The 23,908-nt window shown below is 40.6% G+C and overlaps 1 protein-coding gene across 4 annotated transcripts in view; it reads left to right on the forward strand.

The window, feature by feature from the left end:
* The window catches only part of CNST (consortin, connexin sorting protein), a 100,678-nt gene that overhangs the window by 1,015 nt on the left and 75,755 nt on the right, over positions 1-23,908 (forward strand). For 3 of the 4 annotated variants that reach the window (XM_005311502.4, XM_042845839.2, XM_065589177.1), the window contains exons 3-4: positions 3,478-3,540; positions 19,819-19,953. The gene's annotated coding sequence lies outside the window, so the exon portion shown is untranslated. The remainder of the gene's footprint in view (positions 1-3,477; positions 3,541-19,818; positions 19,954-23,908) is intronic. The other variant, XM_065589178.1, reaches the window with a different exon arrangement.

A 23,908-nucleotide genomic window follows, 5' to 3' on the forward strand; every position in this document is an offset into this window, starting at 1 on the left:
GTGCTCTACCTCCAAGTCTCCGGAGTCATAGGTGAATGGGCTTCTGGTACTTGTGAATAGGTCCCAGGGCCCTCCAGAGGATTCAGGGGGCCTGGGGCAAAGTGGGGGAGCTGCGGCATTTGTACTCACCCCACGGCCGTCCGGGTTTTCGGCGGCCGAGGGCCCTTCAGTCGTTCTGCGTCTTTGGCAGCACTGAAGGACCCGATGCCGAAGACCCGGACCGCCGCCGGGCCAGGGCTCGCGGGGCCCCTGCGGGGTCCGGGGGCTGGGGCAAATTGCCCCACTTGACCCCCTGCCCCCCCCCCCCCCCCGGGCGGCCCTGATAGGTCCAGTGCGTGCCTCTGCTTCTGTGCCTAACAGAATGAACTTGACATGATACTTGTCACTTACACTACTGCCCTGTCCACCAGGTTTTGACTAGCAACTGTGAAACTTCACATAATGGTCATTTTCACTGGGCTATTGCTGTGAAAAAGCTCTAAGCAGCAGCATTGACAATGGAGATAGCTATCTGCATACTCAGGATTGAATTGGTTTACATGTCATTCACGATTGAAAGGTATCTTCACAACTATAAGGTCTAGCAACTATTTTTTTAAATGAGCTTACATTGTGGAGAAACTGATGGCGTAAACTTTTCCCCACCAACCCCTTGCCAGGGAAAGTATCTTATTGGTCACTGGTGGGTAAATTTTTCAAACCCCAGAAACAAAATACTACATTTTGGGTTTTGCACCAGTGCTTTTGACATTTGGAATTCTTGACCCTTTGACATCTCCAACCAAATAGTTGATTTAGGCCCTGATTCTGCAACTGCAATTGAGTACCATGTTAATCTTCACTGACTCTTAGGAGAAAAAAATCTGTTCAGCTGAGCGATGTGTAAGTTCTCAATCCATTTTTGAATGAGGCTTTTATATTTTTAATTGAGTGATTAGTAAGAGATTTACTGAATCATATCATAGATTATAGGACTGGAAGCGACCTCGAGAGGTCATCGAGTCCAGTCCCCTGCCCGCATGGCAGGACCAAATACTGTCTAGACCATCCCTGATAGACATTTATCTAACCTACTCTTAAATATCTCCAGAGACGGAGATTCCACAACCTCCCTAGGCAATTTGTTCCAGTGTTTAACCACCCTGACAGTTAGGAACTTTTTCCTAATGTCCAACCTAGACCTCCCTTGCTGCAGTTTAAACCAATTGTTTCTGGTTCTATCCTTAGAGGCTAAGGTGAACAAGTTCTCTCCCTCCTCCTCATGACACCCTTTTAGATACCTGAAAACTGCTATCATGTCCCCTCTCAGTCTTCTCTTCTCCAAACTAAACAAACCCAGTTCTTTCAGCCTTCCTTCATAGGTCATGTTCTCAAGACCTTTAATCATTCTTGTTGCTCTTCTTTGGACCCTTTCCAATTTCTCCACATCTTTTTAAAAATGCGGCGCCCAGAACTGGACACAATACTCCAGCTGAGGCCTAACCAGAGCAGAGTAGAGCGGAAGAATGACTTCTCGTGTCTTGCTCACAACACACCTGTTAATGCATCCCAGAATCATGTTTGCTTTTTTTGCAACAGCATCACACTGTTGACTCATATTTAGCTTGTGGTCCACTATAACCCCTAGATCCCTTTCTGCCGTACTCCTTCCTAGACAGTCTTTTCCCATTCTGTATGTGTGAAATTTATTTTTCCTTCCTAAGTGGAGCACTTTGCATTTGTCTTTGTTAAACTTCATCCTGTTTAACTCAGACCATTTCTCCAATTTGTCCAGATCATTTTGAATTATGACCCTGTCCTCCAAAGTAGTTGCAATCCCTCCCAGTTTGGTATCATCCGCAAACTTAATAAGCGTACTTTCTATGCCAATATCTAAGTCGTTGATGAAGATATTGAACAGAGCCGGTCCCAAAACAGACCCCTGCGGAACCCCACTCGTTACGCCTTTCCAGCAGGATTGGGAACCATTAACAACAACTCTCTGAGTACGGTTATCCAGCCAGTTATGCACCCACCTTATAGTAGCCCCATCTAATTTGTATTTGCCTAGTTTATCGATAAGAATATCATGCGAGACCGTATCAAATGCCTTACTAAAGTCTAGGTATACCACATCCACCGCTTCACCCTTATCCACAAGGCTCGTTATTCTATCAAAGAAAGCTATCAGATTGGTTTGACATGATTTGTTCTTCACAAATCCATGCTGGCTGTTCCCTATCACCTTACCACCTTCCAAGTGTTTGCAGATGATTTCCTTAATTACTTGCTCCATTATCTTCCCTGGCACAGAAGTTAAACTAACTGGTCTGTAGTTACCTGGGTTGTTTTTATTTCCCTTTTTATAGATGGGCACTATATTTGCCCTTTTCCAGTCTTCTGGAATCTCTCCCGTCTCCCATGACTTTCCAAAGATAATAGCTAGAGGCTCAGATACCTCCTCTATTAGCTCCTTGAGTATTCTAGGATGCATTTCATCAGGCCCGGGTGACTTGCAGGCATCTAACTTTTCTAAGTGATTTTTAACTTGTTCTTTTTTTATTTTATCCGCTAAACCTACCCCCTTCCCATTAGCATTCACTATGTTAGGCATTGCTTCAGACTTCTCGGTGAAGACCGAAACAAAGAAGTCATTAAGCATCTCTGCCATTTCCAAGTTTCCTGTTACTGTTTCTCCCTCTTCACTAAGCAGTGGGCCTACCCTGTCTTTGGTCTTACTGATCATAAAGAGTTCTGTTTTCTTAGAGAAAGTGTTCACTGCTGTCCGCAAATATAGTTTTACTGTGCGATTTTGTATCCTTTGTTTTTAAATGATACTGAGGTGTTCTGAAAACACTTCTTGCCAAATGTAGTGCTTAATACAGAAATAGTAGTCGAATAGATGTCAGTGGGGTTACTCAGAGTAGTTGGGATTTATTCCAGGGACTATTTGTATGATCAAGCCCCAAGTTTATTCTGCTGTCCTTCATAAAGAAGACAGTACAGTTTCCTTCACATCAGGATTTATTTGAGTACAGGCCTTTCCTTCACTAAGGATTGTGGTTGACTTTAAGGTAAATTGTGCTTTCTTTTAACCGAGGAATTCTATTATTATTCTGTTCTATTTTTATGGTGTAGAAATAAAAAATCTTTTACAGCAATAATTTTATAGACTTCTTTGTTCTGACATTACGATATAATAACATTTTTTTTTATGATAAGATTTCTCATACTTCTCATCTTTCCGTTCTTCTGTGTATTTTGGGAACTGGGAATGGTCTCCTGTATACCACAGCTAGAGGTCAAAGAGATTTTTCCTCTATTAACCCATGTCATTATTGGGAACATATGCATTTGTGCATGAAATAGAATAAACAGTATTTGTTTATGGTTAGAACTTACTGTCATTAAGTACATGTATCTTGTTTTAAATGCTTTATTTTTACTGAATTTTATTGCAGAATGAGATACCAGATAACTGCATATTAAATCTTTCAGGGCTAAAGAAATCTTGCTGTCCTTACAATACCTTTGAGAATCTATTGAAGTTTTAGGAAAATGGTAAGTGCTGTAATTTTCTGATCTAGAAAATGACTCAAAAATAGAAAATTAACATGACTGTATGATATACACTTTCTAATTTGTGAAGACTTACACCTCCACCAGGTAAAAATATTCAAATACACTATCTGTGTACCGTGGTAGCCAGATTATTGTTTCAACAAACTCAGCAGCCTAATGTACTCAGCAGGGGTGTTTCTCGTTAGCCACTCTGAAATTCTTCGTTTCCTTTCATAACTGAGGATTATAAAAACTTGGCTGGACAAATTAACTATTTGATTTATTTTTCTTGCTTCAAACATAGATTAGAATCTGGTCAATATTTTCTCAGGTCATTGTCGGTAAAGAAGTAGAATGTCATTTGCAGGTGTTGTCATAATAGTTGGTACGTGTCCCATAAAGAAATGAAAAATCTGTTGCTCAACAGATTTTTGCCTGTGTTACGTGTGTGGCCTCAGATCTGGGAACATTTGAACAAAAATGGGAGGAGTCACCAGAAAGAGTTGTTCATGCAAAAACAAGTGATCAGACACCAGTTCCCCTGCTACCACCATCACATACACTTCAAACTGAAATTAATTCATCTTTAACAATTATAACGTTCAGTCGTCTCCTCCTACACATAATTTGGGACCCACAAATAGGTGTGCAACCTATTGTTTGTATAAGATATCTGTCTGCAACATGAAAGACCGTAATGAGGTCAGCTTTTATTGTAATCCAAACTTCTACACTTATGTAGTCTATAATCCTTAAATTATTGTCTCTTCTATGTACAAAATAACAAACGGAGGTGACTTGAAGCTTAGGATCAGGCCTTTTGTTTACATCATGGCCAAACTCCAGTGACTGGGGAAGCAAGAGTCCGCCCCTGCTTGGAAACCTGTCTGTGCCATATGACAATGTAAAAAGCTTCTAGGCTAGCATCTTAACCCCTTCTTTATCAGGCTTTTCCCCTTTAAATAGGTTGAGTCAATCTTGCATATTAGTGGGGAGCACTTCTGTGCAGACTGTGGCTAGAAATGCCAAGTTAGTTGCATTTTGAGGCCTTTTCTGAGCACTAGATTCATGCTGAATGTATCTCATTAATGCAAGCTGACGTTAAGTAAAGTAATATCAGGACTACTCCACCTATAATATATTTTGTTTTACACACTATACAGTTTGATATTCTGGCTTTACAAACCCTGCATTGGAGTTGACAACTTGACAATAAAGGAATTAGCTAGCCAAAAAACAAATAAATAAATAAATAAAATAAACTGGTGGTCTCTGTTCAGTCCCTAATGAACAGATCTATGTCCAGTGATGCTAATGGTAGTGTCCATATCACCATACCGTTGGCACTAAATGGCACTCTTTTTGACATATTATTAGAGAGGCCAAGAATTGTGTTGGCATGGAGGTTGTCACTGCAGTTATGGGTTGAGGCACTTTGGCAGTGGAGCAACCTTTTCTATTCCATGTGTTGTATCTGTTCTGTGAATAGAGGGGACTTCATTCATCAGAGCTATTACAGCTATCAGTCTGGTATCTTTCACCAGCACTAAATTAACAGTAAATATTTTTTTGGCGGGAGGAGGGTGAAGAAAGCATATTTTTGTAACATGCTCCTTTTGACTTGCTGCAGGTTAGAAGCATTCTGAATATGGGCATGCAAATGAGTGCACTTTCCATTCCACCCCATTGTGTCTCAGAATTCCTCTGTTTAGAATTACTACTGAGATGCTTCAACTCACCCTGGTCATCTCCAAAAACTGTTCAACCCACTTGTCTCTGTTTTACTCACTTCTTACCTTCAATAGTCTGTATTTTAACCCATGTACTGCTTAAGAATGTGTGTTATGATAAATATATGAATTTGCTATGGACAATGTTTTTTTGTTTACCTATAATAACTGAGAGAAGACTTGTGAAGTAGGCATATTATTTATCTACCTGTATATTGTTGTAAGGTCTTTGAAAACAAATTTCTCTTTAAAAAAAAAAAGGGCGGGGGGAATAGAATGGAAAAAGATGCTACTGTTGTAATGTTTCTGTAGACAAAATAGTTTTGAAGAGTTACAAGACAGCAAAAATTGTTTGCAAACCATCTTGGTAGCTTAATTCTTTGCAGTCACTTCTGTGCTCATCCCACATTTAGTCTTTGCTCTGATGCTGTGCTCTATTTTATCTTCAAGCTAAATCCCTAAAATCTCACCTGACCATGTGTGCACTAGATCTGCCTTTGTCATCCTATTTGATAGAATTTTCTTGTTTTACTTTCTTTGGCAAGGTGTCCTTTTTTACTGTAATTTCATGATGAACTCAATTGAAAATCTACTCAGCTTTCATAGAAGACATAAACAGAATACATTTTATTAGAAAATCCCTTTTATATGCACTTTTTATAAAGTAATTCTCTAGTTTTTCACTTCTAATCATCTTGTACTTCTGTAAACCCCACCAACCAGAATATTTGCCGCCTCTTGATAAAATGGGCAGCCAGTTGATTTCATTGTAGAACCTGGAACATCACTGTCACTGAATTTTGTTAGTTAATGTTTTGCAACTTGGAGTATACATCTTAAATAATTCTTTCCTAATGGTTAAATCTTTGAATTGAGTGTACCTTTTGCCTTGCAATTAGAAAGCAGTGTTCTGATGCTTTAGACCAGGGGTTCTCAAACTTCATTTCACTGCAACCCCCTTCTGATAAAAATTATTACACAATCCCAGGAGGCGGGGACCGAAACCTGAGCCAGCCCAAGCCCTGCTGTCCTAGGTGCGGGGGCAAAGCCTGAGCTCCAACACCCCGGGCAGGACTTCAGCCCCAGGTAGGGGGCCTGTAACCTGAGCCCTGCTGCCCAGGGCTGAAGACCTCGGGCTTTGGCTTCAGCCCTGGGGCCTAGCAAGTCTAAGCCAGCTCTGGCAACCCCATTAAAATGGGGTTGTGACCTACTTTGGGGTCCCGACTCACAGTTTGAGAACCGCTGCTTTAGACCAGTCTCTCATAGCGCTCTTGTTCCATGCATTTAGCAATCTGTTCTGTAGCTGTTGCATTACATTTGCATATTGTGATCAACCCATAAACTGGATAGCCTCTGTCTAGAAAGCTATAGAGAAGAAGGCTTGTAAATTATTCAGTAATACAGTGGCAACTTCTGTTATACATGTCCTTGTGCCCTTGCAGAGGTATTTGACGTTCACAGCATTGAGTTTTCACATTTGGCCATAGGAACATTTTAGATCCTTGACTAATTAAACACATTTACCCTAATTTCTTTAGAGGCTCCTTACTTTATCATCTAATTTAATATCTTTCCATGGGACAATATTAAAATCTCTTACTTTGGTTCCTAGAGGCAGCATTGTCTAGGGGTTAGAGCATCATGGGACTGGGAATCCAGTGGTGTGTAATTTTATCCTAGCTCTGCTGCTGTGTCATTGTCACCTAATCTCACCGTGCTTCATATTTTCCATCTGTAAAATGGAAGTGATTCTTGTCATACCTCCCTTGCAGTGATGTTGTGAAACTTTTTATTAATGTTTGTGAAGTGCTTTGAGATCTTTGTATGGAAGATCTTTGAAACCTTTCCAAAAACTCCTTGCCAAAATTATTAGAAAGAGTGTATGTAGCCAGCAACAACTTAGACAATTAGAACGAAAATCATATGGTTTAGTAACTTCTCATAGGAAGAGAGAGAATCTAGACATCAATCAATTAGGGCCAAATTCATCACTGCCATAAGTGGCCACAACTCTATTAATGTCAACCTTTTATGCCAATAATGGAATTTGATTGGTTTTTAATATGTAGTTGGATCACGTGCTTGTTTCTCTCAGGTTAAACATGATTGAGAAGTCCTTTCTGAGTGTGCTCAGTGTGCATGTGGTACAGTCAGATTTTTCAAACTCTGGTACCTAAAACAATGGCAACTAAATCCATATCTGTCTATCATACTTACCAGGACTTCCTTACCATAGTATCTGAATGCCTCAGAAACTTTAATGTATTTATCCTTACAACACTCCTGTGGGGTAGGGCAGTACTATTATCCCCATTTTACAGGTGGGGGACTGAGGCATAGAGAGGCTAAGTGATTTGCTCAAGGTCACACAAGAAGTTTGCATTAGAACAGCACTCCCTAGTCCTAGACTAGTGCTCTAATCACTGGACTATCCTTCCTCTCTAAATAAAATAAATGACAATTTTTCAGAGATGTTGAATATCCACAACTCCCATTGAAGTCAGTTAGTGATGCTCCATAACAGTAAGTAGTCATTTTGAAAATTCCTCCCGTTGGGCCTGCAGATTTAGTAAGAGAGAGACTGTACCTGTGGCCCTGGTAAACTCTGTAGATAATGCCTGCAGATCATAACTGTTTCATAAGGCGTTACATTCAGATTTCCTCTGTCCCTGTCATTATGTTTGCAGCCCTTGATATGGTATAGAGACTGTAGAAGTTGTGTCGTCCATGCTGATTGTTTGGATTAGTCAGAAGCATTTAATACCGTTGATCATGAGGTTTTGTTTCCTTAACTATGAAACCAGGCATAAGTGTATGGGAATAGTCTTGAAAGGTTCTGTTCTTATTTCAGACAGGTGTTTCTGCGTAACTTCTCGTCTTCCCTTCGAGGTCTCTTTTGAAAGATTCCAACTTTCATCGTATATTTGATATTGGTGGCAGGGATAGTGAGACATTTTGGACCATGGTACCAGCAATTTGCCAAAGACATTCAACTCCTACTTTCTTCCTAATCTAACCCAGATGGTACAGTATATCAGCTTTCTCAGTGCCTGGCTCCGCTAAGGATTTAGCTGCGAGTGAGCTAGCTAATGCTCAATTCAGATAAGACAGGTAATACTTGTTAGTTGGAGTTTACTGAGGGTGGCTTCCTCACCTTTGTCAAGGAAGGTTTCTCAATCTAGGAAAACCTTTGGATCCTGATTCCCAGGTGTCCAAAATAGCATTTTTTTCTCAAGGATTAAAATAATTTATCTCAATGTGGAGCTTTCTACAGTTATCCATGCTTGTATCTCCTTCAGATGGTATTATATTGATCTAGCCTTAAATATATTTTCAATACATACATTCTTTTTCACACGTGGATGAGGTATGTATGTACTTAGGTTTGTTGGATAGAAAGTTCTTAAATTTTATACTCTATGAAAACTGCTGCTGTCATATGCATGTAATTTGTAAAGTATAAAAAAAAAGCTGAAAATGGTTGAGAATTTGAACATTGGATGATAAGACTGCAAATCACAGTGATGATTGAACTTGGTGATAGTCTGAACAAATAAGAGTTCTCAATCATGCTTGTAGCTATTTCCAGCGTTTCGCACTAATTCAGACATTCTAGGCTTCAGAGTGACACACAAAAAAATGAATGACGGTCCTGGAATCTCAAATTTTTTATATTACATTTTGTATTTGTACATGTATTCAGAGATGCAACAATGGACACATTTTTAAAAACTTAAAGTATAATGCAAACTGGGCTTAAGGAAAAGCTTCTTGTGGGCTTGCCCAATAGATGTTAAATTGTTGGTTCCTTTAGCTGTAAGGCTATGTCTACACTACCCGCCTGAATTGGCGGGTAGAAATCGATCTCTCGAGGATCGAATTATCGTGTCTCGTTGGGACACGAGATTCGATCCCCAAATCGACGCTTGTGCTCCACCAGCGGAGGTAGGAGTAAGCGCCGTCGACGGGGGAGCCGCGGAGGTCGATTTGCCGCCGTCCTCACAACGGGGTAAGTCGGATCCGATATGTTGAATTCAGCTACGTGAATAGTTTCTTAAATCGACCCTCCCCCATAGTGATAATGTAGCCTCAATCTTGGACTCTAAAAACCCAAACAAAATGTGGGCAATCAGCAATGGGTCTAACTGCCAGACTTTACCAATTGCACTTCAAAATAGTGTTTTACTATGGATGATAACAAGGGATAAAACAATTAGTACACATTTTAAAAAAAACAACCACCACCAAGGGCCAAATTCTGTTCTGCTATATCAGTTTAAATCACAATGTATCTGAATGCAGAATTTGCCCCAATGAAACTTGAAAAGGGAAAATGTCAGGTATTTTTATAAAACACAAAAGTAAAAACTAGCTATAGCATAAATGTCTGAAAATACTTTGTTTTAATCTTTTCAAATGTACAATAATTTACTCTATTTATTCATTTTTAAAAGCAGTTGGTAGGTATTATCATTTCTCACCGAGGGCTGGTCTACACAGTTTAAGCACTAACTTAACTTGGGAAGTTGCACTGATTTCACTAACACAGGTTCTGAACTATTTTAGTTAAATCTGTGTTCCAGCCCTAATACAGTTTGACAAAATGGCAGGCATCAAGAACGTTACTGTCATTTCATACCTGCTTTTCCCTCTCCACTTCTATTATTTAAAACACTACTGATATTTGAGTTTAGGTTATTTTTAAAGCGGTGTGGTTTGTGTCCATGATGTAGCCTTGCAATGTTTTACAGTAAAAACTTTTTTTTTCATCATCATGGTAAGGATGGGAGAGTAGATTTTGTCTGGTGTATTTTCAGGACTGCTTCTCAGAGCTGTGTAATTAGTATAACTGGGAAAATTAGACCTTGAAAACAGCATATGGAGGCTTCTTCTCAGAAGACTCCTAGTAATTTACTATTCCTGATATATAGGTATTATAAATACATCTCTACCGCAATATAACAAGAATTCAGATATAATGCGGTAAAGCAGTGCTCTGGGGAGCGGGGCTGTGTGCTCTGGGGAGCGGGGCTGTGTGCTCTGGCGGATCAGCGTGTCTGGCTCCGACACGCTGCTCTTAGCGGCGTGTTAAGGGTGCTGGGCCAGGGCCGAACGGTTGGATAAGGGGCAGAGGGTCTTGGGGGGTGGTCAGGGGACAGGGAGCAGGGGGGAGCCACTGCCCGAGGAGGGGAGCTGCAGTGCAGGGGAACGTCACACGGGCTCCAACTGGCACCGAGAAGGCTCGGCACACAGTGGGCCCGGCTGGCAGGCTGCACCCCACTGGCAGCAACGCCGGGCGGGCTCTCCGGGTCCATAGCGCGCCAAACTACCTGCCCACAGTCAGGCCAAAGCAAGTTCGATATAACGCAGTTTCACCTATAACATGGTAAGATTTTTTTGGCTCCCGAGGACCGCGTTCTATCGGGGTAGAGGTATATAAAGATTAAGTGCCAATTAATGTCACTTGACAGATATCACTCTAACACTAGAAAGTGACAAACCACTAAACTGTGTGTATGCCCGGACATGTTGTTTGAAAATAAACTGGAATTAGACAAACCACTATTGATTACATGTGCTTCCTGAAGGATGCTCAGATTTCACATGTTCTGAGATAGAACTACTAAAGAGAATATCTGACCAAGGAAGCAAGAGACTTCTCAGGGGTTATTTGAATCTGCACTGCATTCTTTCATAGAGGGAAATATAGCCAGCTGACGTACATACACAAAAGGCTATTAGAAATTGTCCAATAGTGAGGATATCCAATAATGAGATTGTACATAACAAGATTATCCTGTGTTGAGATAAACCACTAATGAGTCGATGCTGCAAGGCAACAGTCCAGAGTGGTAATTATCTCTGTAGGAATGGAAGGTTGGATGGTGAAACTGTAGCCTTAAAGTAATTTTTGGTCCTTCAAAAAAAACTTAAAAAACCCACTTTGAGAGGGTTTTCACCCTTGAATCTTGTGCTTCTAGCACAAGCTAGAGCAGAATTTCCCCAGCTGGAAGTTTTTTGGCTTTCTGAGGCAATGATAGTTAGATGAGACACTACCTTCTCTTTCCATGTGCTCCCTTTCACAAGCACACAGCAATGAGTTGTGCATGATCAACTAGCACTATCTTAGCATCTAATACTTTCTGTTTTGAGTGTGAGGAGGCAAGGGCATCCCACAGGAGCTGTGTCCTTGCTGTTGCCACCATTTCACAGAGATTTTTATCTGATTAATAATAAAATAATCAAACATTAGTTGTGGAAAACCTGCACCTAAGAGCATACTTTTTTTTTAAAGTAGATCTTTCCCTTTATAAGGGTATATAAAGTTTCCTTGCCAATTAGCTCTTGTAACGGTATCTTAGTTAAGAGTTGTCATTTTTAAAATAATGCAGTAAACCAGAGATGGTGTACTTCATGTAGTTTTTTTCATATTGTGTCATGAAGTTGCACTTTAGGTGATGCTTTATAGGCTTATAGCTGTGCTCTCTAGACTTTCCCATTCACTTGTACTCTGTAAGCATGTTAGCTCTGGCTAATATTCTTTGTGTGGGTAAAATGAATATTCATGTTCTATATAATAGGCTCAACTGTGTCTAACCATATAGTACCATCTTCTCCAATGCAGACAAGAGTTACACTGAGTTCTTTTATTTTGAACTAATGAAAACCATTTGGAATAGACTGTGTTCTCCTGCAAGACTTACGATGATAGTCATTTAAAATTGAGAAAGGAGTACGGGGAACCACTGAAAACTTAGTTCCTTGAAGGTTTTGGTTAACAATAATTGGCTTCATGCCAGCACTGAAGTTTTATATGAGAGAAGAAAACTGATTTTAAAAAAAATCCAAGTTCACAGCCAAGCTTACTTGGCCGTTCTATCACTAACCTCTAAATAAAAGGTCTCTTAAAAACAGTAATGTAACCCCCCCACACCCACCCACACCCCCACACACCTCAAAAAAACACCAGATTTTCATTTTTGCTGACCCAACTCAGCCATAATTTTTGCCCACTTTTTATTAAATGGTCATAGACTAACTGTTGCTGCTGTTGAAAACATTTTGGTAAACTTTGCACAGTTTGACTTGATAATGTCCATTTGAGTCTTAATTCTTCTAGTGCAGTCACTAGTTTTACAACATTGAAAAAGGATAACTCTCAAATAGCTAAACTTCCTGGAATCCTAGGCTCTAATCTTGGTAGGGTCAGCTGAGTCTTTCATTCTTCTGAGGTAGACAGTTGTTAATAAAAAGTTAACATTATTGCAATACTGTAACTTCAAAAAATGAAATGCAAATTGTGACAGAAGCAGTCTCTATGATTGCTGAAATTTTTGCGATTTTAAAAAAGTTAATGGAAATAGAAGCAGAGACAAGTAAACACAAAATAGTCAGTTAAGGTTTGCAGGGAAAAGATATGGGCAACCAATGCAGAATGAGCTGATGAAAGCCAAACAAGTTAGATGGAATAAGAAGGCTGACATAGTATAAGGTGGGGGTTGGGAGTGGTAAAAAGGAGAAAATGAATAAATGAGATGGGGAACTAAACTAGTGATTTTTAAAATGGCTAAGATATTCAACTCCTTTTTCAAAATAACCTTTAAAAAGAAAAATTAAAAGCTTGAAGGGAGAGCCTATAAAAATAACCATAGGGAAAGAGGAAAGTAAGGGAATATTCTTAGGCTCTACAGGCCAGTTTCTCCAACATATAAGTCAATGGGAGGTTTGCATTCACTTCAGTAAGTGCAGGAGCAAAGTCCTCCGATTGTATGGTGATGGCTGCGTTAAAAAACTTGGCTACCTGGAAGATTTGTACATACATATGCCTGGATGATGTGCATTCTTAAGGGAATCAATGAACAGATTTAGTCTACCATGGAGTATTTTTCTTGAAACACAGACAACTGGGGAGGTACCAAAGAAAATCCGCAACCATGCCAATGTTCCAAAACATTGATCTGTAAATAGAGCTTCTATTTTCAGTAAAATAATGGAATAAATATCTTTTTAAAAAGTAAATGTCAGCGATATCAGGACTGTGTGTAAAAAGTAGCATAAGTTGATAAAGAATCAATCGTGCCAAAAAACTTATGCTATTTTTGATAGTTAAATAAAAGTGGATGATAACACAATAGATTGAAACATTTGAATTTTAGTTAGGATTTCATAGCAGTATGAAATGTTTATTTAACAAGTCAGTGCAAACTGGCTTGTGAACTGAAAACTCAGGCATATAATCAAAGGGTAATATTAAACAGCAACATCTAGGGAAAGCGTGGATGGTTGACTAGCCAATCATACGGATCAGTATTAGATCCAGTCTTATTCAACATCTTTGTTAATGATAACTTAGAGTAAATAAACAGCGTTTTAATGATATTTGCAGATGATGCTTGCCATAGATACTCTTGCTGGAAGGTTGCAACATAACACTATTGTATTTCCTAGATTTCAGAATAACACACAAAATCCCAAAACAGAGAGAGAAAATGGCATGCTTCTTAAAGCTGAAAGGCACAACTCATACCCACCTTGCTTTAAGCTGGCTCTTTTTATACTGACTCAGATCACAAACTTTGTGACAGAGCCCCCTAGCCTGCAAGCATGACCAGGACAACACTCCACCACACATTCTTAGGGCAGAGGTTCTCAACCTTTTTCTTTCTGAGTCTTCCCCCACCCCAAATATGCTATAAAAACTTAACAGCCTACCTGTGCCACAACAACTGGCTTTTTTGGCATATCCAATAGATTAAAAGGCAGGGCCAGTGTTCGGGGATAGCAAGCAGGGCAATTGTCCCATGAAGCTAAGTTGCTCTGGCTTCGGCTTCAGCCCCGGGCCCCAGTGAGTCTAACACCGGCCCTACTCTCTTGTTTATTTTGGCAGACCCTCTGAAATCTGTTCACAACCCCCCAGTGGGCCACAGACCCTCAGTTGAGAACTGCTGTCTTAGGGTATGTCTACACTGCAATTAGACACCTGCATCTGGCCTGTGCCAGCTGACTCAGGGTTGTGGAGCTCAGGTGAAGGGGCTGTTTAATTACAGTGTAAACATTTAGGCTTGGGCTGGAGCCCGGCTCTAGAAACCTGAGAGATGGGAGGGTCCCAGAACTCGGGCTGCAGCCCAAACATCTGCACTGCAATTAAACAGCCCCACAAGTCTGAGTCAGCTGGCAAAGGCCAACTGCAGGTGTCCAATTGTCTTGTTGACATACCCATCAAGTGATAATGTACAATTCAACATAGTCCTCAATACACCGTGATGCTAAATGGGGAGGAGTTACAAGTACTTGGGAGGACAGAGAAATACAAAGAGACTTGGACTAGGAACATAGGGCTTCGGCCAGCCAGGGGCAGCTCCAGGCACCAGCGCAGCAAGTGCGTGCCTGGGGCAGCAAGCTGTGGGAGGTGGCCTCTCAGTCGCTGTGACGGTGGCAGTGAGGCTGCCTTCGGCTGCATGCCTGCAGGACATCCAATGTTCCCATGGATTCGGCAGCAGGGACGCCGAAGGCGTGGCCCCGGTGGACCTCCCACAGGCATGCCGCCGAATTGGCGTGACCAACAGACCGCCCGCAGGCGCACCGCCGAAAGCCACCTAACTGCCGTGCTTGGGGCAGCAAAAAACATAGAGCCACCCCTGCAGCCAGCGCCAGCCAGGCTCCTTCTGCCTCTTGCCAGGGTCTGATGCTAATGCTAATCTGCTAGGAGAAAATAGAATTTGAAACATGGATAGTAGATGGAGTAGAGAAACTTGGAATGCTGTAATGCAGAGAGAAATTTTAGGGTTGTTATGGAGAACAGATTAGTCATGAGTTTGCGTGTGACATGAGTGATAAAAGGCCAATGCAGCTCTGGTCTGAATATGTAAGAGCATCACAACCTTGAAATGGGAGATATTGATATCCCCTCTTTATGGATATGATGCAACACACCAGGAATGATATCAGTTCTGGCTGCTACATCACCAAAAAGGTTTATAATTAGGGTTGGTTTTGAGTAGAGCAACAAAAGTCATCTGGTAGGTGAAGGAACTGACTTTCAAAGGAAGATTAAAAGAGCTAAATATGTATGTGTAGATGAGAGACATTGGTGAGGAGGAGGAGATGCTTTCAAATGTGTGAAGGATATAATCACCAAGGTCAATACACAGGAGTAAAGGATGAAACTGAGAAAAGGAAAATTTAGGCTGACTACCAGGAAATGATGCCTGATTGTGAGATGTATTAAGATTTGGAATGTGGAATAGACTCCCAATGAAAGTGGTGGAAACCGCATCACTTCAGACATTTAAATCTAGAATGGACAAAATATTAATACTTCAGAGAACAATCCTGTATTGGCAGGGGGATCGATTCAGTGACCTAATAGGTCTTTTCCATCTCTGACTTCTACCAGCTTCAGTATTCTAAATTCCTAATATTTAAGCTGACTTAAAACACACAGTACTGTGTCTTATTGCTTTGGAAATTAAGTTTAAAATTTTGTTTAAGACGTGCTACTTCCAACAAGCTGTATAAAATAGCTCACAGTTGAAACTGAGGCCTTGGCTACACTTACCCGCTAGTTCGGCGGCTGGCAATCAAACTTCTGGGTTCGACTTATCGCGTCTAGTCTGGACGCGATAAGTCGAACCCGGAAGTGCTCGCCGTCGACTGCGGTACTCCAGCTCGGCGAGAGGAGTACCGCGGAGTCGACGGGGGAGCCTGCCTGCCGAGTGTGGACCAAGGTAAGTTCGAACTAAGGTACTTCGAACTTCAGCTATGTTATTCACGTAGCTGAAGTTCCGTACCTTAGTTCGAATTAGGGGGTTAGTGTAGACCTGGCCTAATTGTTTGTGCTGCTGGATAATTTGTAACTAAAAAGGCACTCATACTGTGGGTATCTCTAGTTAGTGTGTCCTTTGGAACTTAAATTGTAGACATATCTTAATGGCTAGTCATGAAAATCCTATGTTTAACTACATTCCGTTGTAGTAGTGAGCTGAGGGGTGAAAACATTCTCTAGCAACAACAATCACATTTTATAATCAAAACTGATCTTACAGATGTCATATGGCGATCATGAATTGAAAAAATCATCCGTGCAATTGAATGATTGGATTAGCTAAATTTTATATGCCTTAACTTCTCTCTGAAGGCAGGGCTAATTGAATTTTGTGTTGAATGGACAGACTAATAGCTAAGAGAGGCTTTCCCTCCTCCTTTCATTGCTGCTAGTGCCTTGGATAAGGCAGTGGAGGATAAACCTAGTACTGAAACCTCATTCATATATTTAATTATTAGCTTGCTATGTATCTTGTACTTCCTTATTTTGTGTGGCACAGAAAGCATGAGATGTACAATTGAGTTATGAATTACTGTACACTTTTCAGTTCACTATCAAATATATATTTTATGTGTATGGCTCATTTAAAAATACCCCAAAACTCTGATTCCTTTAATGTACACTATATTCGGCAAAGCAGGTTAGTTATTTGAGTGGGAAAGCTTCCTGGATCTTAGAAATAATAACTTTCTGTACATGCATGTACACTTAATACTCCACTCTCCTCCTCACCATTCCTTGTTCCTTTAGGTAACTTCAGTCAGTGTCTAATCTTGGATTTCTTAATTTGGAGTGAAGCCCAGAGATGTAATAAAATTTGCACTTGTGGGGATAGGGAAAGAGGACCTGAAGCTTTCTGGAGAAAACTTAAGTGTGAAGATTTAAGAGGGAGGAAAAATATGCAGAATGTATCAAAGAACTTCAGAAATGCAGATCAAATGCAGTTTCTTGGAAACATCTGATTTTATTCTTTAGTTTAAAATTCAGTTATTTCCAATAAATATTTAGTGACAAATACAATAATAATGGTGTTGAAAAGATCAGAAGACAAGCATGTGAAGTCTGGAAAGAAATTGTTATGCAGTATAAGATGAGTGAACTCCTAGTTGTTTAAGGTTTAGATCATCAACCAGATGTTCCATGTGTGACAGAGCTAACTGCACTGTAGACCCCTCTTGGTTTCTCTGAGTGTACTGTGATGGGTTAGATTACAGAACTCCCCTTGGGAGCTGCCACCCGATGTGCCAAGACTACTTCTGCCCCTGCTTTCCTGCCCTGTCAGCTTAAGACTTCAGTGCCCTGCCTGATTTTAGCCAGACTCGCTAGCCTGCTGCAAACCCAGACCCAGGTCTGAATCACGTCCCCTAACAACTGTAGGCTTACCTGAAAGCAGCTTACAGAAGTGTTCTTGTCTTTAACACTCAGATGCCCAACTCCCAATGGGGTCTAAATCCAAATAAATCCGTTTTACCCTGTATAAAGCGTATACAGGGTAAACACATAAATTGTTTGCCCTCTATAACACTGAGAGATATGCACAGCTGTTTGCCCCCCAAGATATTAACACATACTCCAGGTTAACTAATAAGTTAAAAGTGATTTTATTAAATACAGAAAGTAGTATTTAACTGGTTCCAAGTAGTAACAGACAGAACAAAGTGAGTTACCAAGCAAAATAAAATAAAACACGCAAATCTATGTCTAATCAAACTGAATACAGATAATTCACCCTTTTAGAGGGGCTTCAGTAAGTTTTTTTTCTCAGGTTTCAGAGTAGCAGCCGTGTTAGTCTGTATCCGCAAAAAGAAGAACAGGAGTACTTGTGGCACCTTAGAGACTAACAAATTTATTAGAGCATAAGCTTTCGTGGACTACAGCCCACTTCTTCGGATGCATATAGAATGGAACATATATTGAGGAGATATATATACACACATACATTCTATATGCATCTGAAGAAGTGGGCTGTAGTCCACGAAAGCTTATGCTCTAATAAATTTGTTAGTCTCTAAGGTGCCACAAGTACTCCTGTTCTTTTTTTTCTCAGACTATACACCTTCCAGGCCTGGGCAAAATTCTTTCCCTTGGTATAGCTCTTGTTCCAGCTCAGGTGGTAGCTAGAAGATTCTTCATGATGGCTCCTCTGTTCCACCCATTTATATCTTTTGCATAAGGTGGGAATCCTTTGTCCCTCTGTGTTCCCACCCCCCACCTTCTCAATGGAAAAGCACTAGGTTAAAGATGGATTTTAGTTCAGGTGACATGATCACATGTTACTGTAAGCCCCAAGCCTTCATTCCTCCCAGCCTGACTCACAGGAAGGCTTGCCTGCAAACAGAGCCATCCATAGTCAATTATCCTGGTTGATGGGAGCCATCAAGATTCCAAACCACCATTAATTGCCCACACTTTGCATACTTACAATAGGCTCTCAGAGTTATATTTCATATTTCTAGTTTTAGATACAAGAGTGATACATTTATAGAAATAGGATGAACACACTCAGTAGATTTATAAGCTTTGTAATGATACCTTTCAAGAGACCTTTTGCATGAAGCATATTCCAGTTACATTATATTCACTCATTAGTATATTTTTATAAAATTGTATAGACTGCAACGTCACATGTACCTCCTCAGGTGTTAGGCCTTGTGCCTTTACCTCTCTCAGGGCAGAATCACATGATTCTCCCACTCTTAAACTGGGTACTGACTTGCAGTCCCCTTTATATCAACCATGATCACTGCAGCAGGTCTGGCTTTGGCTCAGACCCTGCAGTTCTGTTCCCTTCAGGGGCATGTTAGTGGTATCTAGTAACCAAACAGCTTTCTTAAAGCAAAGTATAATTTATTTAGAACAAAAGCATTTAAGAAAAAAATGTAATGCTTGCTTTTCTCTAACACTTACCATGCCCTGCGTATGAGAAGGCCCAGTTCCTTTAGGCTCCTCTCTAGCGCCTGCCTCTTTCTGTGTCAGCCTGTCCCCTGAACTGCTTCTGACAACTGCCTCCCTCCCATTCCCTCTGCACCCTGGAATCAAAACACTAACTGTTTATAGCCCTTTGATCTGGTAGATCCCAGCATTGTGAAACAAGGTTTACAAATTATTGGAGGGAGATAATTTCACAAATCCTGTATCTAACAGCTGGGCCTCTTTATCTTTCTGGTGTGCACTTAACTGTTCTTATCTGGGAACCCATTCTGTTGCTTCCTTGTTTGTTCTTCTCAGAGCCCCAACATAAGTGAGAACAATGGATTCACACTGGAAGGTCTTATAACCAAATATAGAATAACTTCACCTCGCTGACCTGGTCACATAGTGTTCATACCATTATTACATATCGATATACATAGAATAATATACAGCAATTCCTACACTATTCATAATATTATTGCATGTCATATGCATTTCTGTCAACTATGTACTTATTTCTCTCAGGCACTGGATGAAAAACAGCTGGCTCATGTTCACCCCTGGTAAAATGGTGATACTAGTTGGGAGAGGACAGTACTTCAAGGAAGTGCCTGAAACTCTGTTATCCTCTACTGTGGGCATTGATCATCCATGTAGTGTGGAGTTTAAGTCTTATTGGACTCTGCTGTTCTTAGACGAAATAGTGATAGAAAAGGGCATTTTTTGTCCCTATCTTCAGGTAGCTAAAAAAAATGCCATCATTCTTCTCCGAAGAGACTATCAAAATGATCTATGCTTTCTCACCTCCAGGTTATATTACTGCAGTACAGAAGGTCCCAAACAAGCTTCAGGATGCAGCATGGTCCAGTGGATAGGGCATCAGACTGGGAATAAAAAAACATGGGTTCTGTTGCCTGACCTGCCGGAGATCTGTTGTGTTCTTTGGTAAGTCACTTAACCTTGTCTAAGTTCCCCCTCTGTAATACGGGGATAATAATGCTTAATCACATTGAGTGAAACTCTCTAGGCCTAATGGAGGATGTTCTTGGTGGCAAATATTTGGCTGTAGAAGTGCCATGTAAAGATCAGGAATGATCCCTGAGCCTTTACTATTTAGAGTCGTATGCAAGAACCATCTTATAGGTACAGTAACTCCTCCCTCAACATCGTCCCAGTTAACGTTGCTTGGTTGTTACGTTGCTGATCAATTAGAGAACATTCTCATTTAAAGTTGCGCAATGCTCCCTTATAATGTTGTTTGGCAGCCACCTGCTTTGTCTACTGCTTGCAGAAAGAGCAGTCCGTTGGAGCTAGCTGGTGGGGGCTTGGAACCAGGGTGGACCGGCAGCCTCCCATCAGCTCCCCGGTCCCCTAGGTTCCCTGTGCGGCAGCTGCCCAGTAGGCTATCAATTGCCGAGCAGTTCAGCTGTCCTCCCCCCACTGCCGTGTGCTGCTCCTGCCCTCTGCCTTGGAGCTGCTCCCAGGAGCCTCCTGCTTGCTGTGCGGGGGGAAGGGAGGGAAAGAAGGGTGTGTGACGTTGTGCAGTCTATATAGTTTTATAAAAATATGATAAGTGAATATAATGTAACTGGGATATGCTTCATGCAAAAGGTCTCATATGGTATCATTACAAAGCTTATGATCTACTGAGTGTGATCATCCTATTTGTATAAATGTACCACTCTTGTATCTAAAACTAGAAATATAAAATATAACTCTGAGGGCCTGTTGTAATTATGCAAGATGTGGGCCATTAATGGTGGTTTGGAATCTTGATGACTCCCATTAACCAGGATCATTGTCTGCAGATGGCTGTATTTTACCTGGGAGTCTTCCTGTATATGTGTGTGCTGGCAAGTGGGTAATGAAGTCTTGCAGTGACATGTGATCATGTCACCTGAACTGGAATCCATCTTTAACCTGGTGCTTTTCCAGTGAGGGGGGGTGGAAACCCAGAGGGACAAAGGGTTCCCGCCTTATGCAAAAGATATATAAAGGGGTGGAACAGAAGAAAGGATGAGAGAGGAGAGCCATCATGAAGAATCCCCTAGCTACTATCTGAGCTGGAACAAGAGCTGTACCAGGGGAAAGAATTGTGCCCAGGCCTGGAAGGTGTCCAGTCTGAGAAAAAACTTACTGAAGCATCTCTGAGGGTGAGATTATCTGTATTCAGTTTGATTAGACATAGATTTGTGCATTTTATTTTATTTTGCTTGGTGACTTACTTTGTTCTTTCTGTTACTACTTGGAACCACTTAAATCCTACTTTCTGTATTTAATAAAATCACTTTTTACTTATTAATTAACTCAGAGTATGTATTAATACCTGGGGGAGCAAACTACTGTGCGTATCTCTCTATCAGTGTTATAGAGGGCGAACAATTATGAGTTTACCCTGCATAAGCTTTATACAGAGTAAAACGGATTTCTTTGGGTTTAGACCCCATTGGGAGTTGGGCATCTGAGTGCTAAAGATAAGCACACTTCTGTGGGCTGTTTTCGGGTAAACCTGCAGCTTTGGGCCAGGTAATTCAGACCCTGGGTCTGTATTGGAGCAGACGGGAGTGTCTGGCTCAGCAAGACAGGGTGCTGGAGTCCTGATCTGGCAGGGAAAACAGGGATAGAAGTAGTCTTGGCACATCGGCTGGCAGGTCCCAAGCGGGTTTCTGTGATCCAACCCGTCACAAGGTGCTAATGTCAGGGTATCCCCTTCACCCTGCTTCTGCACCCCTCTCCTTTACCCCATCTCCACAGACGGGGGGGCAAGAGGGGAACACAACAGGGCTCAGGACGGAGGGAGCTTGCTGGCAGCAGCTGCTGACTCAACTTGTTGATCTGCTTAAAAAGGCAGTGTACTTAGAGTGGGGTCAGCGTACTTAAAGGGGCAATGCTGTCTCCCCTCCCTCCATTCCTGCTGCCTTGTAGAGTGTGAGGCTACATTAACAGCATGTTAACCCTTGAGGGTTCAGCTGAGTGCTAGTTCATCATTTATCCCATCCTCTTCCACCCTCTGACTTCAGCACCTCAACCAAGCTTCACAGTCATCATTGCTGTGTACAGTATTAAATTGTTTGTTTAAAACTTATAGTGTGTGTGTGTGTGTGTGTGTGTGTGTGTGTGTAAGTCTTTTGTCTGGCGACAAAAATTTCCCTGGAACCTAACCCCCCCATTTACATGAATTCTTATGGGGAAATTGGATTTGCTTAACATCATTGCGCTTAAAGTAGCATTTTTCAGGAACAACTACAACATTAAGCGAGGAGTTACTGTAATAATTATTCAATAAGAATTAAAAAAGAAAACCACAGTAGCACTACACAAAAACAAACAATTTAAAAAAAATCAGTTGAAGTAAAGTATCATAAAACAAGGGATGGTGAAGAGCATGGTCCTTTGTGAATTGAAATAAATCAATTTTAAATATAGTGCCAAGATACCACAGTGAAGAGTGGTATAGAAATTCATAAACATTGTTTGCTTCTTCGTTTTTTTAACTTGAAAACAAATCTAATTTCCTCCTTTCTAATTTTGTCTTTTTGTCATTATTCCTTGATTGGACTGGAACTGTAATTACCAGGTCTGTTTTTTATTTTTAACATCAGCCTGTGTAACAACTTGAATCAAAGAACTTTTGTTATCAGCTCCACTTGATGTCAGCAAAGTTCTGTTCAATGCTGGCTTTTTCTCAATTTGATAAAGCCAGCAAACTTTGTGTAGGAGGAAGGTCTACAATATTTTGTCTATTGTTTATATGCTATTATTGTTTTCAGTGACAAACTGTGAAATACTTATTCTCTGGTAACAATTACTGTTTTTCATTGCAACAGTGAATTAATTTCATTTTTGTTTATTGGGGAAATATTTCTGCACCATGAATTCAAACTGGACAATTAAACGTTTTAGACAGAGCTAGACATCATTCCTCAATTCAGAGAACCTAGGTGCACTGCTACACCTGCACCAAGCCTTATTGAAGTCAGCAGAGCTCCACATGGGTGCAGAGAATAGGAGGATTGGAGCCACAGCTGGGTTGGTAGCTAAAAGAAAAAAAATCAGTAAGTTTCTATTTGAAAATTAAGATCCCAACACTGCCCTAAAAGAAGTTTTTGCTGCAGGAATTCTTTCTTGGATGTTTGCTCACTCATTTTGTGAGCAGTGTGAAGTCATATGCTTTTATAGACCAGTTTTACTGTCGCAAGTAACAAATTTAAAATCATGAATCAACAGAACAGTTGGTCCATGTTGGATGCAGACATTCATCAGTACCTCTTTATAAAGAAAGTATAGTTTTCCTGTTGTAGATAGACATTAAAATAATGGAAGGTGATTAATTTTTCTGCCTGAAAATTTGCTCCTTCCATGTGGAATATGTTTTTTGAGAGAAAGAGGTGTAGTCTAGTGGTATAAACAGAGGAGTGGAGCCCAGGTACCTCCTAAATTTTAATCATAGCTTTTACAGTGATTCCTTTTTGATGCTGGGCAAGCCACTTTCAGTGTCCCCATGTGTGAAAAGGGGCTAATAGTACTTACCTGCTTTATATGCTGTTATGATAATTATTTAATATTTGTAAAGCCCTTTGAAACGGAAGAAGCTAAGTATTAAAATATTCATGGAATAATGCTGTGACTTTTGTTTGTTCTTAATGATTGCAGTGTGCACTGGCTTTCTTTGGTTAGACTTTTAAAAAACAGTTTTTCAGTTAATAGGAATGATAGAACTAACTGAGATAATCTCTGATTTGAACTGTGTACTTGATAGTATTTCTAAAGCTTTTAACAAGCTTTTAGTGTTTGAATATAAAACTTGTGTTTTCAAGGATAAAAATCTTTGAATGTTTCCAAAGCACCATTTTTATAATTTAATAAATATGAAGCATTATGTTGCTGAAGTTCAGTTGCC

This window comes from Chrysemys picta, chromosome 3 (genome assembly GCF_011386835.1).
Source record: "Chrysemys picta bellii isolate R12L10 chromosome 3, ASM1138683v2, whole genome shotgun sequence".
NCBI lineage: Eukaryota > Metazoa > Chordata > Testudines > Emydidae > Chrysemys > Chrysemys picta.